Source organism: Capra hircus, chromosome 8, assembly GCF_001704415.2.
Source record: "Capra hircus breed San Clemente chromosome 8, ASM170441v1, whole genome shotgun sequence".
Classification (NCBI taxonomy): domain Eukaryota; kingdom Metazoa; phylum Chordata; class Mammalia; order Artiodactyla; family Bovidae; genus Capra; species Capra hircus.
In genome coordinates, this window is record NC_030815.1 from 91,278,842 (window position 1) to 91,294,774 (window position 15,933).

Genomic DNA, 15,933 nt, shown 5'->3' on the forward strand with positions numbered 1-15,933 from the left:
TGAGATGGCTGGATGGCATCATTGACTCAATGGACGTGAATCTGACTAAAATCCGGGAGTTGGTGATGGACAGGGAGGCCTGGCGTGCTGCGATTCATGGGGTCGCAGAGTCGGACACGACTGAGCGACTGAACTGAACTGAACTGATAGTTTCCCAAACTTTTAGCTGCTGAGGAGGGCAATTGTTCTAATATATGTGGTACCATGGCCTGAATGTTTATGTTTCCCTCCAATATTTATGTTGACATCCTAATCCCTGATGTGATGGTATTAGGTAGTGGGACCTTTGGGATGCAATGAGTGCAGAACCCCTCACAAATGCGATTATGAGATTCATGCCCAAGAGGTTCAAGAGAATTCCCTTCCTCCTTCCGTCACATGAAAACAGTGAGAAGCTGGCAGCCTGCAACCTGGAAGAGGATCCCAACAATGCTGGGACCCTGGTCTTGAACTTCCCCCCTGCAGGACTGAGAAATAAAATTCTATTGTTTACAAGCTACCCAGTCTGTGGTATAGCGGTCTAAACACACTAATGAGTGTGTGCTTAGTTGCTCAGCCATATCTGACTCTTTGTAACCCCAGTGACTGTAGCCTGCCAGGCTCCTCCATCCATGGGATTCTCCAGGCAAGAATACTGGAGTGGGTTGTCCTTTCCTCCTCCAGGGGATCTTCCTGACCCAAGGATCAAACCTACATCTCCTGTGTCTTCTGCATTGCAGGCAGATTCTTTACCACTAAGCCACTGGGGAAGCACCCCAAATACACTAAGACATATGGAATAATTAACAATATACTCAATCAAAATTAAATACATAGTCTAACATTGAAGATTAGATTGCATTTCTATATCTAATGAGACTGGATTCTTGCTGTGAAAGGTGGAATGTGTGCCATTTAAACACACGTATATAACTTTCATCACAATTTCATCTACTTATAGAACTCACCAACTCAATGAAAGGAGAGAATCTTATTTGAAAAATCACAAATTACTAATCATAGGGGTGAAGTGGAAATAGTCCTCTAATGAGTAAATCTGCTCTCAAGAGCAGGCATTTGACATATTTATCTAACATTGACATCCTTAGAACGGTTAACATAATTCTTTATACAAGGTAGGTGTACAATAGATATGGGTCAAATTGAACTAAATACATTCACATTTTCGAGTTATCAGACTGTTGAACTATTTTTGAGAGCTTGCCAAACATTCAGGTTAATAATATACGTAGAAAAATGAGGACTTTCACAGTGAAGTTTCATACACTGGAACAAAACTAAAGTGTAGCTTTTCCTTACCCACCAAAAAGAGTGTAAAAAAAAAAGTTTGAGCTGAACTTTGAATAATTTGAAGGGTTAAAAGGATTCTGATAAGTGTAGAGGAAGGAGTGAGGATTCCAAAGGAATTTATGGGAGAAAAACTATGACCAAAGGCAGGAAATGAGAGTAACCATATGGTAAGTAGGCACTGCAGGCAGACGCTTTAATCTCTGAGCCACCAGGGAAGCCCTAAGTAGGAGGGAGTCTTAAAATTTATTTTGAGAATTTGACTTTCGTCCTTCCAAATTAAGCTGTGAACAGGACTTGTAATGATAAAAGCAGAGCTTTTGGAGGATTGTCTATGGGCTGCATTCGAAAAGGAGAGGGAAAATAAGACTTTCAGGATTTCATTTAGGTGCTAATGGTTTTAACTGGAAACCAGTGTTGGTAATGATAGCTGCCACTGCTACTGCTAAGTCACTTCAGTCGTGTCCGACTCTGTGCGACCCCATAGATGGCAGCCCACCAGGCTCCCCCGTCCCTGGGATTCTCCAGGCAAGAACACTGGAGTGGGTTGCCATTTCCATCTCCAATGCATGAAAGTGAAAAGTGAAAGTGAATTTGCTGAGTTGTGTTCAACCCTCAGCGACCCCATGGACTGCAGCCCACCAGGCTCCTCCGTCCATGGGATTTTCCAGGCAAGAATACTGGAATGATAGCTAGAATGATAAAAACGTTTCTTTTCAAATTAAAATTTAGGGACTTCCCTGGTGGTGCAGTGGCTAAGACTCCCACTTCCAATGCAGGCAGGCCAGGTTCAATCCCTGGTTAAGGAACCAGATCCCACATGCTGCATCTAAGAATTTTTGCATGCTGTGACTAAAGAGCCTACATGCGAAACTAAGACCCAGCACAGCCAAGTAAATAGAAAAAAAAAAAAAGTTAAAATTTATCGACAAGATCAGATATAAGAGACAGATAAAGAAAGGTGTCAGAAAACCAGGAGACATTATCCAGTAGGTAGTTCCTGTTTCCCGGCTTGGGATGCCCTAGAGCGTATAAGATAAAGGAATAGAAGCTTCATTTCCTCACTCCTACTATTGACGAATATAAACTGCTCCAGAGAGTTCTCTCTGTCCTCCCTTTTTAACTTTTTTCTTTTCCTTCTTTCTTTTTACTTCCTCTTCTGCCTTAACCTTATTCCAGAATCAATGAACAATGGAAGGCAAGTTTAACATTTAGCTGGCAGGAACAAATTATGCCCCACTGTTTTCTTGGCCTTAGTCCCTATTCTGTTGCCAGTTTTCATTCTAAAACATAAATATGACCATACCATTCTTCTGCACCTCTGAATCACCCATAAGACAAATATTAAAATCAACAGTATGGCTTAGGAGGCCATTCTTAGTCTTTAACTTCACCTCCAACACTCCAAGCCTGCACCCCAAGACAAGTCATAGTGGTAAATTTATTTTTCTTGGATCAGAGTGAGCATTTTCACATATAAACAAATTTGAAATGCTGAATTCTCCACTTGGGAATGTATTTGCCTGTATTCCTATTCATTTTTCAGAACTCAGCTCTTCCATCAGATTTCCAGAAACTAGTTTATGTTCCATTTACTACTGTTTCTGCTGCTGATCTTTTTTTTTTTTTTTTCCTCACAATATTTTTGCCCTTTTATTTCCTGCAATGGTGAACTAGATTTTTGTTTATTTGATTGCTCCTCTGACTGCTGCCCAAGCAGAAGTAATCATCTCATGTGTGTGTCAGGTTGTCATTTTGTTCATCTCTCTATTACAGTTCTCTTCACACGTATGTTAGTTATTTGGTTAAGTGTGAGACCCCCAGGTTCAATTCCTGGGTCAGGAAGATCCGCTGGAGAAGGGATAGGCTACCCACTCTAGTATTATTGGGCTTCCCTTGTGGCTCAGCTGGTAAAGAATCTGCCTGCAATGTGGGAGACCTGGGTTCGATCCCTGGGTTGGGAAGATCCCCTGGAGAAGGGAAAGGCTACCCACTCCAGTATTCTGGCCTGGAGAATTCCATGGCCTATACAGTCCATGGGGTCACAAAGAGTCTGACACGACTGAGGACTCTCACTTTCACTTTACCTCTCACAACAGAATGGAAGCTTCTTTAGGATGAGAACCATATCTCAACCAACTCTTCTAGTACAGTTCTTAGTTAACCAGTGATACTGTTTATCAATTGGAATTTTCTCTTGTTCATCTCAAGTACTGAGCTATGATCATAATCTTGTCACTGGAAGACTGAGAAGAAGACCATTTCCAGCAGAGCTTCAAAACCCAATATTTTGCCCCCAGTTGGAACAAAGGCCCATCCATGCACTTCCTACAGAAGGATTCATTAAGTTGGTATATGAGGATCAGGTTCTAATGGAGGCAGAATTGAAAATGTTCTCCTCTTGCTAAATAGGAAAGTAACAGTAGCTAATCACATTGAGCATTCAGTGTGCCAGGAAACATATGCATTTGGCATGAGAGAGTGACAGAGGAATAAAATGAAGACACTCCCCCTTGATGGATAATGATTAATCCATATAATAGCTATCCCTACTAAGCTATCCCTACTAAGCTATCCATAGTAGCTATCCCTACTAAGAATTCTATTAAGAAAGTACAGATGTGGAAGTTCATCCTTACACAAACTTAAGGAACACAACTCTTCAAATAAATACTTATTAAATAATATAGAAACATCTAGTAATATTGTATTTATTCAACAGCCTCAGATGCATCATCTCCTAATTTCTCTCCATAGAATAATAAAGGGAAAGGCATGTGTGTGTGTGTGAGTACACATATGACACAGATATGAAAACTTATAACAAAAAATTCAAGCCTAATAGGAAAACTTTTAGCAAAATCTGAAACAAAAATTAAACAAGATCTATCAAATGAAACTGAGACTCAAAATCTATGTCTTACATATAGTTTTCTATTTTGCAAAAGAATAACCCATGGTCTGAAAGAAGGTATAATAAAAAAAAATAAATAAAAGTCCACATTGTTTATTTCCTAAATCAGAAATCCAAAAACCCAAGAATCAGGAAGCCTCTCACAACCATGTTGATGGTTACAGAAAACTGCCTTGTAAGTACATTAAATTTATATAAATTAAAATATACAGGCTCAGTAGAATGTTAGGGGGAGAGAAAAAATGAAATTAAATAGTACTGATAATTCTAACTATCCTGGTGTATTCATTATTATATATGACTATTATATACATGGATTATTATATACTGTAATAAATGTTATTATACATAGTTATATATACAAAATTACATATCTCAAATTTAATAGGTAATTTAAAAAACTGAAGTATGGTTTATGTATGTTATATTAATTTCAGATATGCAAATTTATTATGAAATGATCACTATGATAAATCCAACAACCATCTATCACCATTCAAAGTTCAGTTGAGTCCAGTTCAGTTCAGTTGCTCAGTCATGTCTGACTCTTTGTGACTCCATGAATCGCAGCACGCTAGGCCTCCCTGTCCATCACCATCTCCCGGAGTTCACTCAAACTCACATCCATCGAGTCGATGATGCCATCCAGCCATCTCATCCTCTGTCGTCCCCTTTTTCTCCTGCCCCCAATCCCTCCCAGCATCAGAGTCTTTTCCAATGAGTCAACTCTTCACATGAGGTGGCCAAAGTACTGGAGTTTCAGCTTTAGCATCATTCCTTCCAAAGAACACCCAGGTTGATCTCCTTTAGAATGGACTGGTTGGATCTCCTTGCAGTCCAAGGGACTATTGACTACTTTTTTCCTTAAGCTATCATAACTTATTTATTTTATACTAGTAGTTTGTATCTTTTAACCTCACCTCTTTCATCCAACACTCTTCACCTCTGGTAACCACCAGTTTTTTCTCTTTATAAATATGTTTCTGCTTTATTTTATTTGTTGGTTTTGTTTCTCAGATTCCACATATAAGTGAAATCATATGGTATTTGTCTTTCACTGTCTGACTTATTTCACTTAACATAATACCCTCTAGATCCATCTATATTGTCACACATGGCAAGATTTCTTTTTTTTTTTTGTGGCTGGGTTATATTTCATTGTGTGTGTGCATATGTGTTTATCACATATCTGGTTTATCCATTTATTTTTTTAAAATTTATTTTATATCAGAGTATAGTTGATGTTGTGTTGGCTTTGTGAAACTTTGAAAAGACACACACATCTTAAAGTTCACTATTTACAATAGCCAAGACATGAAAGCAACCTAGATGTTCATTGACAGAGAAATGGATAGAGAAGATATGGTGTATATATACATCTATCCATTCATCTTTCAATGGACATTTAGATTGTTTCTGTGTGTGTGTGCACTAAGTTGCTTCAGGCATGTCCAACTTTTTCAACCCTATAGATCATAGCCCACCAGGCTCCTCCGTCCATGGGATTCTCTAGGCAAGAATACTGGAATGGGTTGCCATGCCATCCTTCAGGGGGATCTTCCCAACACAATGATGGAAACTGTGCCTCTTAGTCTCCTGCATTGGCAGGCAGGTTCTTTATCATTAGTGCCACTTGGGAAGCCCTTAGATTGTTTCTGTATCTTGGCTAATTTAAGACATTTTCAAATGTACTTTTCTTATTCTTTGGATTGAATCTTTATTACTACAGAAAATGACATGCCACTCCACCCCACTGATTTTTAGATTTTTATTCCCATCATAATCCGCTTCTACATGATTTTGGAAGCTGAAATCCCTAAAAGTATAGGACAAGAAGTGTGGATGGGGAATGGCCATGTTGAAATGTACTCATGGAATGAAATCTCACCAAGACAAGTGCAGAGCAGGAGGGAGAGAAGAATTTCGAGATGGCAATGCAGTTGCCAGTGTCAGAGAATTGCAAAAATGTCAGAGATTTATTCAGTGGTGTAAGGGAAGATTGGTTCGACTGCGATGGGTCATAGTGGATTTACTACTAGTAAAAGATTTGCTGTTGTTCAGTTGTGTCCAACTCTTTGTGACCCCATGGACTTCAGCATGCCAGGCTTCCCTGTCCTTCACTATCTCTCAGAGTTTGCTCAAATTTATGTCCATTGAATTGGTGATGCTGTCTAACCATCTCATCCTCTGTCATCCTCTTTGCTTTTTGCCTTCAATTTTTCCCAGCATCGAGTATGAGTAATGAGTTTATGTGCTCAGTCATGTCTGACTCTTTGTAGGCTCTATCCATGGGATTTTCCAGGCAAGAATACTTGTAGGGGTTACCATTTCCTCTTCCAGGGGATCTTCCTGATCCAGGGATTGTACCCATGTCTCCTGCATTGCAGGTGGATTCTTTACCCACTTGAGCCATTGGGGAAGCCTCTTTGCTGCATCAGGGGCTTTTTCAATGAGTGGGCTCTTTCCATCAGGTGGTCAAAGTATTGGAGCTTCAGCTTCAGCATCAGTCCTTCCAATGAATATTCAGAGTTGATTTCCATTAGGATTGACGAGCTTGGTCTCCTAGTAGTCCAAGGGACTCTCAAACGTCTTCTCCAACACCACACTGTGCTCAGCCTCCTTTATGGTCCAACTCTCACATCCATACATGACTACTGGAAAACCCATACCTTTGACTATACGGACCTTTGTTGGCAAAGTGGTGTCTTTGCTTCTTAGTATGCTGTCTAGGTTTGTAATGGAGAAGGCAATGGCACTCCACTCCAGTATTCTTGCCTGGAAAATCCCATGGATGGAGGAGCCTGGTAGGTTGCAGTCCATGGGGTCGTGAGGAGTTGGACATAACTGACCGATTTCACTTTCACTTTTCACTTTCATGCACTGGAGAGGGAAATGGCAACCCACTCCAGTGTTCTTGCCTCCAGAATCCCAGGGATGGGGGAGCCTGTTGGGCTGCCATCTATGGGGTCACACAGAGTCGGACACGACTGAAGTGACTTAGCAGCAGCGGCAGCAGCAGGTTTGTAATAGCTTTCCTTCCAAGGAGCAAGCGTCTTTTATTTTCATGATTACAGTCACCATCCACAGCAATTTTGGAGCCCAAGAAAATAAAATTGGTCACTGCTTCCACTTTTTCCCCATCTATTTGCCATGAAGTGATGGGACTGGATGCCATGATCTTAGTTTTTTAATGCTGTGTGTTAAGCCAGCTTTTTCACTCTACACTTTCACTCTCATCAAGAGGCTCTTTAGTTACTCTTCACTTTCTGCCATTAAAGAGATATCATACACATACACATACAGGTTGTTGATATTGACACTCTTGATTCCAGCTTGTGATTCACTCAGCCAGACATTTCCCATGATGTACTCTGCATATAAGTTAAATAAGCAGGGTGACAATATACAGCCTTGTTGTATATACAAGTTTCCCAATTTTGAACCATACATGTTTCCCAATTTTGAAGCAATCAGTTGTTCCATGTCCAGTTCTGTTGCTTCTTGACATGGATACAGGTTTCTTAGGAGACAGGAAAGATGATCTGTTATTTGCATCTCTTGGAGAAAACTCTTGAGAGTCCCTTGGACTGCAAGGAGGTCCAACCAGTCCATTCTGAAGGAGATCAGCCCTGGGATTTCTTTGGAAGGAATGATGCTAAAGCTGAAACTCCAGTACTTTGGCCACCTCTTGTGAAGAGTTGACTCATTGGAAAAGACTTTGATGCTGGGAGGGATTGGGGGCAGGAGGAGAAGGGGACGACAGAGGATGAGATGGCTGGATGGCATCACTGACTCTATGGACATGAGTCTGAGTGAACTCTGGGAGTTGGTGATGGACAGGGAGGCCTGGCGTGCTGTGATTCATGGGGTCGCAAAGAGTCAGACACGGCTGAGCGACTGAACTGAACTGAACTGAAGGACTTCCCTTGTGGCTCAGCTGGTAAAGAATCACCTGCAATGTGAGAGACCTGGGTTTGATCCCTGGGTTGGGAAGATCCCCTGGAGAAGGGAAAGGCTACTCACTCCAGGATTCTGGCCTGGAGAATTCTGGACTATATAGTCCATGGGGTCACAAAGAGTCAGACATAACTGACCAACTTTCACTGTCACTTTCCAAGACTTTTTCACAGTTTGTTGTGATCCACACAGTCAACAGCTTTAGCATAGACAATGAAGCAGAAGCAGATGTTTTTCTGTAATTTCTTTGCTTTCTCTATGATCCAACGAATGTTGGCAATTTGATTTCTGGTTCCTCTGCCTTTTCTAAATCCAGCTTGTCCACCTGGAAGTTCTCAGTTCACATATTGTCAAAACCCAGCTTGAAGGATTTTGAGCACAACCTTACTAGCATGTGAAATGAATGCAATTGTGTGATAGTCTGAACATTTTTGGCACCTCCCTTCTTTGGGATTGGAATGAAAACTAACTTTTTCCAGTCCTGTGCCCACTGCTGAATTTTCCAAATTTGCTGATCTAGCGAGTGCAGCGCTTTTACAGCATCATCTTTTAGGATTTGAAATAGCTCAGCCAGAATTCCATCTCTTCCACTAACTTTCTTTGTTGTAATGCTTCCTAAGGCCCACTTGACTTCATACTCTAGGATGTCTGGCTCTAGATGAGTGAACACACCACCACGGTTATTCCAAAAAGGTCATTAAGACCTTTTTTGTATAGTTCTGTATATTCTTGCCATCTCCTCTGCTTCTGATAGGTCCTTACAATTTCTGTTCTTTATTGTGCCCAGCCTTACTTGAAATTTTCCCTTGATATCTCCAGTTTTCTTGAAGACATATCTAGTCTTTCCCATTATATTGTTTTCCTTATTTCTTTGCATTGTTCATTTAAAAAGGCCTTCTTATCTCTCATTGCCTTTCTCTGGAACTCAGCATTCAGTTGGGCACATCTTTCTCTTTCTCCCTTGCCTTTCACTTTTCTTCTTTCCTCAATTTGTTAAGCCTTCTCAGAAAACCACTTTGTCTTCTTGTATTTTTCTTTGGGATGGTTTTGGTCAAAGATTCCTATACAGTGTTAGGTATCTCTGTCCATAGTTCAGACACTCTGTCTACCAGATCTAATTCCCTGAATCTATTCATCACCTCCACTGTATATCCCTTATGTATAATCATAGGGATTTAAGTGATAACTGAAAGGTCTAGTGGTTTTCCCCACTTTATTCAATGTAAGCCTGAATTTTGCAATAAGGAGCTGATAATCTGAGCCACAGACAGTTCACCATTCTGCAGAGAATACAATCAATCTGATTTTGGTATTGACCGTTTAGCTATGTCCATGTGTAGTGTCATCTCCATGTGGACAGTCATCTCTGTCCATGTGTTGTTGGAAGAGGGTATTTGCTATGACCAGTGTGTTCTCTTGACAAAAGTCTGTTAGTCTTTGTTCTGCTTCATTTTGTACCCCAAGTCCATACTTGCCTGTTACTCCAGGTATATGTTGACTTCCTACTTTTGCATTCCAATCCCCTATGATGAAAAGGACATCTTTTTTTTTTTTTTTTTGGTGTTAGTTCTAGAAGTTCTTGTAAGTCTTCATAGAACCGTTCAACTTCACCTTCTTTGGCATCAGTGGTTGGGGCACAGACTTAGATTACTGTGATGTTGAATGGTTTACCTTGGAAATGAACCGAGATCATTCTGTCTTATTTGAGACTGCATCGAAGTACTGCATTTTGGACTCTCTTGTTGACTATGAGATTATTAGTTTAATGGCATAACCAAAAAACAGAGAAACATTCAACCAACCAACCAACCATTTCTTCTAAAGGATTCTTGCCCACAGAGTTAGGTATAATGGTCATCTGAATTAAATTCGCCTATTCCGGTCCATTTTAGTTCACTGATTCCTAAGATGCCAATGTTCACTCTTGCCATCTTCTGCTTGACCATGTCCATTTTATCTTGATTCAGGGACCTAACATTCCAGGTTCCTATGCAATATTGTTCTTTACAGCATTAGACTTTCACCACCGGACCCATCCACAACTGACTGTCATTTTCCTTTGGCCCAGCTTCTTCATTTCTTTCTGAAGCTATTAGTAATTGTCCTCCACTCTTCCCCAGTAGCATATTGGACACCTTCCAACCTGTGGGGCTTACCTTCTGGTGTCATATCTTTTTGCCTTTTCATACTGTTCATGGGGTTCTCACAGCAAAAATACTGGAGTGGTTTGCTAATCACCCTTCAGTGGACCGTATTTTGTCCGAACCCTTCACTATGACCCATCAGTCTTGGGTGGCCTGGCCTGGCATGGCTAGTAGCTTCATTGATTTATGCTAGTCCTTTTGCCATGACAAGGCTGTGATCCATGAAGGTGAGAAAAAGATTAAAATTCCACACACACACACACACACACACACACACACACACACACAAAACCCAGGCAAGAATGGTAACAAAATTTGGAAAAATAAAAATAATAGAGGAGCCATGCCTTAAGAGATATTAGAGTATATCAGAAAATGCAATTTTTATATAACCATAATAATTAAAACAGGTAAATACTAGCAAAAGGATTAACAGGTAATAGAACAAACATTATTGTATATTGAGGTACACAGATTTAATATTCTAGTTTAATATACTTCTTTTGAAAATTATAAGGGCATACTGAAGAAATACACATGAAGTGAACTGAGAAAATAGATTATTTGGGAAAATAAGCACCATTTAAATCCTAATTCTATGACATGTTAAAAATAAATTCCAGGCCATTTAAGAGTTAAAAGTACAATGTTAAATCATTAAAAGATAGAGCAAAGAGGTATGTCTCAGAAATCATAATGATAAAGAGAAATACATTAATACTATAATGTACTTTATTTGTAGCATTAAACAGCTCTCAAAAACAAAAAATAAAGGAAAGTAAGAGACAAGATAATTTTTGCAACAAATCCAACAAAGAGTTAATGTTCACAAAAAACATAAAGAACATTTACTAAACAAACAGTAAATAGAACCCTTGACTGAACATTCATTCATTATAGAAAATTAATTTTAAGCTTCAACTGTGAGCCATATTTTCTGTAAAAAATTTCCTGTTGTCTATACAGAAGGTGAGAGAGAGACAATATACACATAAGTAGAGAAGTAAGCATAGTATAAGTATGTATTATGGAAATTACTGTAGATGAAACAAATAGGTGCAGTGAGGCTAGGAAAGGGGAAAAAGTGTAATAATTATGATCAATAAGGTAGATGGATGCCAGTATTCACACCGTATGCACACTCTCTAACTGGGACTTTAGGAAAAAATGAGGGATGTATATAAAAATGATTTATCACTATATACAGGTGATATATATAATTATATATATAATGATTTAAAAAAATACACATATAACTAAAAATGTGGTCCAGTTTTGACCATCCATTCTTCTTTGACTAGGTACTATGTAGTCCCAGATAAATGGATGGAGCTACTACCTACTTCTATATTCCTTTGACTCTTCACTCACCTCTTTTGTAGTATCTACAGTGTTGTTTCTCAGATCCTGAACTATCCTGCTGGCTAGGTTTTCCTCAGTCAGTTCAGCTTTTCTCTCCTTCTCTGGGAGAGTAAATCTAGTGGTTAGGGCTTAGTAGTCCCTACAACCTGGCTTTAACACCTGGCTTCACTGTTTACCAGCTGTGTGGCCATCTACAAGTCACTTAAGATCTCTGAGAGATAAATTTCTCATCTCTAAAACAAGGAAAACATTACCTCCTACCTTATGGGTTCATTTTGGGAATCAAATGTGAAAATCTGATAATGCACGGATTCTGATAACTGGCTCAGAGTGAGGGCCCAGTAAGTGACAGTTATTACAGTTTTCTTGGGAGTTAAGTCATTGTGTTGGACATGCTTGGTAAAGTGACTGCAATACAATTTTTTCTTTTGCTATTGCTCTTTTTCCTTTCACTTTTCTATTTTCACCCAACAGCCCCTGCAATAGATATTTCTTACAAACACCAATTATACCAACTCCTCAGTAGAAAAAGAGCAACTCCACTCCAGGATGGGAGCAGCTATTTATTTGGAAGACAACCTATTCACAGCAGAGGACCCTCCCCACACAGCAACACCCCCCACCAAAAAAAAAAAGAAAAAAAAAGAAAAAAATCAACCCAAAACAAAAAACTTCTTTGGTAACTAGCTCCAGTGTCACGTCACCTGTTAAGGAATCTGAGGCAACAGTTGCTGCAGATCCCCTATCAATCTTTGTTCTTCCCAAGAGCACAGAATCACCTATTTTGCAGATCAGTAAAAGTTTCAAAAGTAGGATTGTCTGCAGGAAAGAGCTTGCCAGACACTTTGAGATATTCTCTGACAGAAGAGGTAATGAAACTGGGTTTGCCTTTCAGTTCAGTTGCTTGATCGTGTCTGACTCTTTGTGACTCCATGAACTGTAGCATGCCAGGCCTCCCTGTCCATCACCAACTCCCAGAGTCTACCCAAACCCATGTCCATCAACTTGATGATCCCATCCAACCATCTCATCCTCTGTTGTCCCCTTCTCCTACCGTCAATCTTTCCCAGCATCAGGGTCTTTTCAAATGAGTCAGCTCTTCGCATCAGGTGGCCAAAGTATTGGAGTTTCAGCTTCAACATCAATCCTTCCAATGAACACCCAGGACTGATCTCCTTTAGAATGGACTGGTTGGATCTCCTTGCAGTCCAAGGGACTCTCAAGAGTCTTCTCCAACACCACAGTTCAAAAGCATCAATTCCTCAGTGCTCAGCTTTTTTTATCGTCCAACTCTAACATCCATACATGACCACTGGAAATACCATAGCCTTGACTAGGCAGACCTTTGTTGGCAAAGTAATGTCTGTGCTTTTGAATATGCTATCTAGGTTGGTTATAACTTTTTTTCCAAGGAGTAAGCGTCTTTTAATTTCATGGCTGCAATCACCATCTGCAGTGATTTTGGAGCCCAGAAAAATAGTCAGCCATTGTTTCCACTGTTTCCCCATCTATTTGCCATGAAGTGATGGGACCAGATGCCATGATCTTAGTTTCTGAATGTTGAGCTTTAAGTCAACTTTCTCACTCTCCTCTTTCACTTTCATCAAGAGGCTCTTTAGTTCTTCTTCACTTTCTGCCATAAGGGTTTGCCTTAAGAGTGGAGAAAAGATAGAAATTCTCTCAACTCTTTCCTGGGCAAGCAAATCCATTTAATTTTGACTTCTAGGCCAAAGCTCAGAAAGTTCAAATGAGCATAATATTCCACTCCTTTTAAGAGATGAAACTCCCTTCTATTCCTAAGTCTGCTGATTGCTAAAGATGTTCAAGGGGCCCAGAACCACTTTCTACACTGCTATCGCTTCACCTCAAAGAGGTCACAGGAGGCTAGCTGTGTCTCATTACTTCACACCTCATTTGACCTATAGTATATATAAATTTCTTCCTTTCTGGAAATTAAATGTTAGTCCTTTAGAAGCCCAGGCTTTTAAATAAATTGTTTTTTTTTTTTAAATGGTTTCATTAGGGATTTGGGCAAACAAAAAGCACAGTCCCTGCCCAGAAACTGTAATCTAATAATAACAATACAAATGAAAAGCAAATACCTACCAATGGCCCTAGTACTTTTTGCATATTATTTTATCCTCACAATGACCCCATGAGGTGATTACAATGATAAGCCTTCTTTAAGAGATGACAAAATTGAGGCTCAGAAAAGAGTGGGTAATTTTCCCAAGGGTGCACTGCTACTAAGAAATAGAGCCTGGGTACAAAATACAAGTTTGTAAGACCAGACTTTTGGCCAGTATGTCATACTGCTTCCTCCACTTGGTAAGAACAAAATGTGCAGTAGAGCTCTAACGTTTGTATATTTAAAATTTACAGCTTCACTTATTTGCAAGTAATCCTAAACGGTCATGGAATCAAGTCATTTTTAAGATGTGTCATGGTGCAAGTTAGAATGACACCCTGTGCAACTGGCACATGGAAGCCAGCAAGGCGGTCAAGTCTGTCACCCAGTGTAAACACAACTTAGACATTTTCTTCACTCATCCTCCCATTTGTAGCAACTCTTGTAAAATAAAACTTTTATTTATTTATTTTTTAAATTTCTGGCCTCACCCCATGGCATGTGGGATGTTCCCAACCAGGGATCAAACTCACTTCCTTTGCGTTGGAAGGTGGAGTCTTAACCACTGGACCACTGCAGACGTCCCAAGACTTGTGTTTCTTCATTAACAACAATTTAACAATGAAAGCTGGTGGTGTAATTAATGCCATCAGTTTTGTGTTTAGTAAAATAAATTTTGGAAAAGGTCACTTAAATTTTTCTTTTAGATTCTACTGAATTTCATGGACAAAACTATAACCTAAAATGTGCATGCTCGGTCACTCAGTCATGTCTGACTCTGTAACCCCGCAGACTATAGCCCACCAGGCTTCTCTGTCCAGGGGATTTTCCAGGCAAGAATACTGGAGTGGATTGCCATTTCCTTCTCCAGGGGATCTTCCTGACCCTGGGATTGAACCCACGTCTCTCGCATCTCCTACATTGGCAGACAGATTCTTTACCCGTAGTGCCACCTGCAAAGCCCCGTAATCCACAGTGATGTTCAACTATTATGTATGAGAGTGTCAACAAAGATCTTAGGATATATCTCTCAGGATTTCTGAATGATATATGAAACCATATGTAAGAGAGTACTAGAATACAATAAATGCTACAGAAGGCAGAATTATGGATACATGCCACAGGTGGCATAATGCTGCCAGTTATGCTTGGTGTGGTCTATTTCACTGCAGCAGTTTGAGGAAAGCTGATCTTTTGTGGAAATAGAGAAGACACTGGTAGTTTTAGGAAGAAATGTTGGCACAAATACACTATTGTCAAACACAGCTGGCTGATTTATCCATCCAACAAAGCAAGTGTTGAAAGGTTATTATATGTCAGGCCACAGTTACAGAAATGAATGTCTTCAGGCAGAGGAAAACGCGGACACATGTACGCAGTGGGTACTCTTTGAACCAACTCAACCCTCTGCACCCTAGGCCAGTTTCCAAAAAGAGACGTCGGGGCATAGCAGGTCAACTTGTGGCAATCACTCAAGCTTCCTGTGTTGGGCTTTTGATCATTTTTTTTTCCATTTTAGTTCCATTTAATCATTGACACTCAACTCTTTCGTCTATGTTCCACCCATTTCTACCTTTTGTTGTGGATGGTTGTACTTGGTTTCTTTCATCTGACCTCTGGTAATTTTGAAAGCCTTTGGCCGTCACTCACTCTCTGAGCTCTGTCCTCCCAGTCTGTGTATTCCAGATATAGCCTGACTTGCAACTTCCAAGGCTTAAAACTGTCACTGGTGTACCTGGGGGAGGAAGGACTTTGGTTAAAAGAATGTGGCTACAGAAGATGTGCAGACATACAGTGTTTGAGAGAGCAATCAGCTCCAGCAAAATAGCCCAGTGTAGGAATATTGGCCCAGGTGGACCAGCAACAGTTAGTCATTGGAAATGTGGGCATTTAACATCGGGAAAGACTAGTAGCAGGCAACAAGATCCTTGGTCTGGGATTTAGAAGGTCACTGCAACTACCTGGGGAGCCTAGAGGAGAGGACACAGTGGCTCTGTCTGGAGTAATTCTGATCTTTGTTTGAAGTGAGGCTCTGCCATTTACTTGTTCTGTGAGACAGACTCTGAAAATCATTTCTCTTTGCAGAGTTTCATTTTACTTTTCTATGCAATGAAAATGATACCATCTACCTTTCAAGGTTT

The 15,933-nt window shown here is 40.0% G+C and overlaps 1 protein-coding gene across 1 annotated transcript in view; it reads right to left on the reverse strand.

The window, feature by feature from the left end:
- GRIN3A (glutamate ionotropic receptor NMDA type subunit 3A) overlaps positions 1-15,933 on the reverse strand; it is a 203,150-nt gene that overhangs the window by 144,539 nt on the left and 42,678 nt on the right. The window lies entirely within an intron of this gene.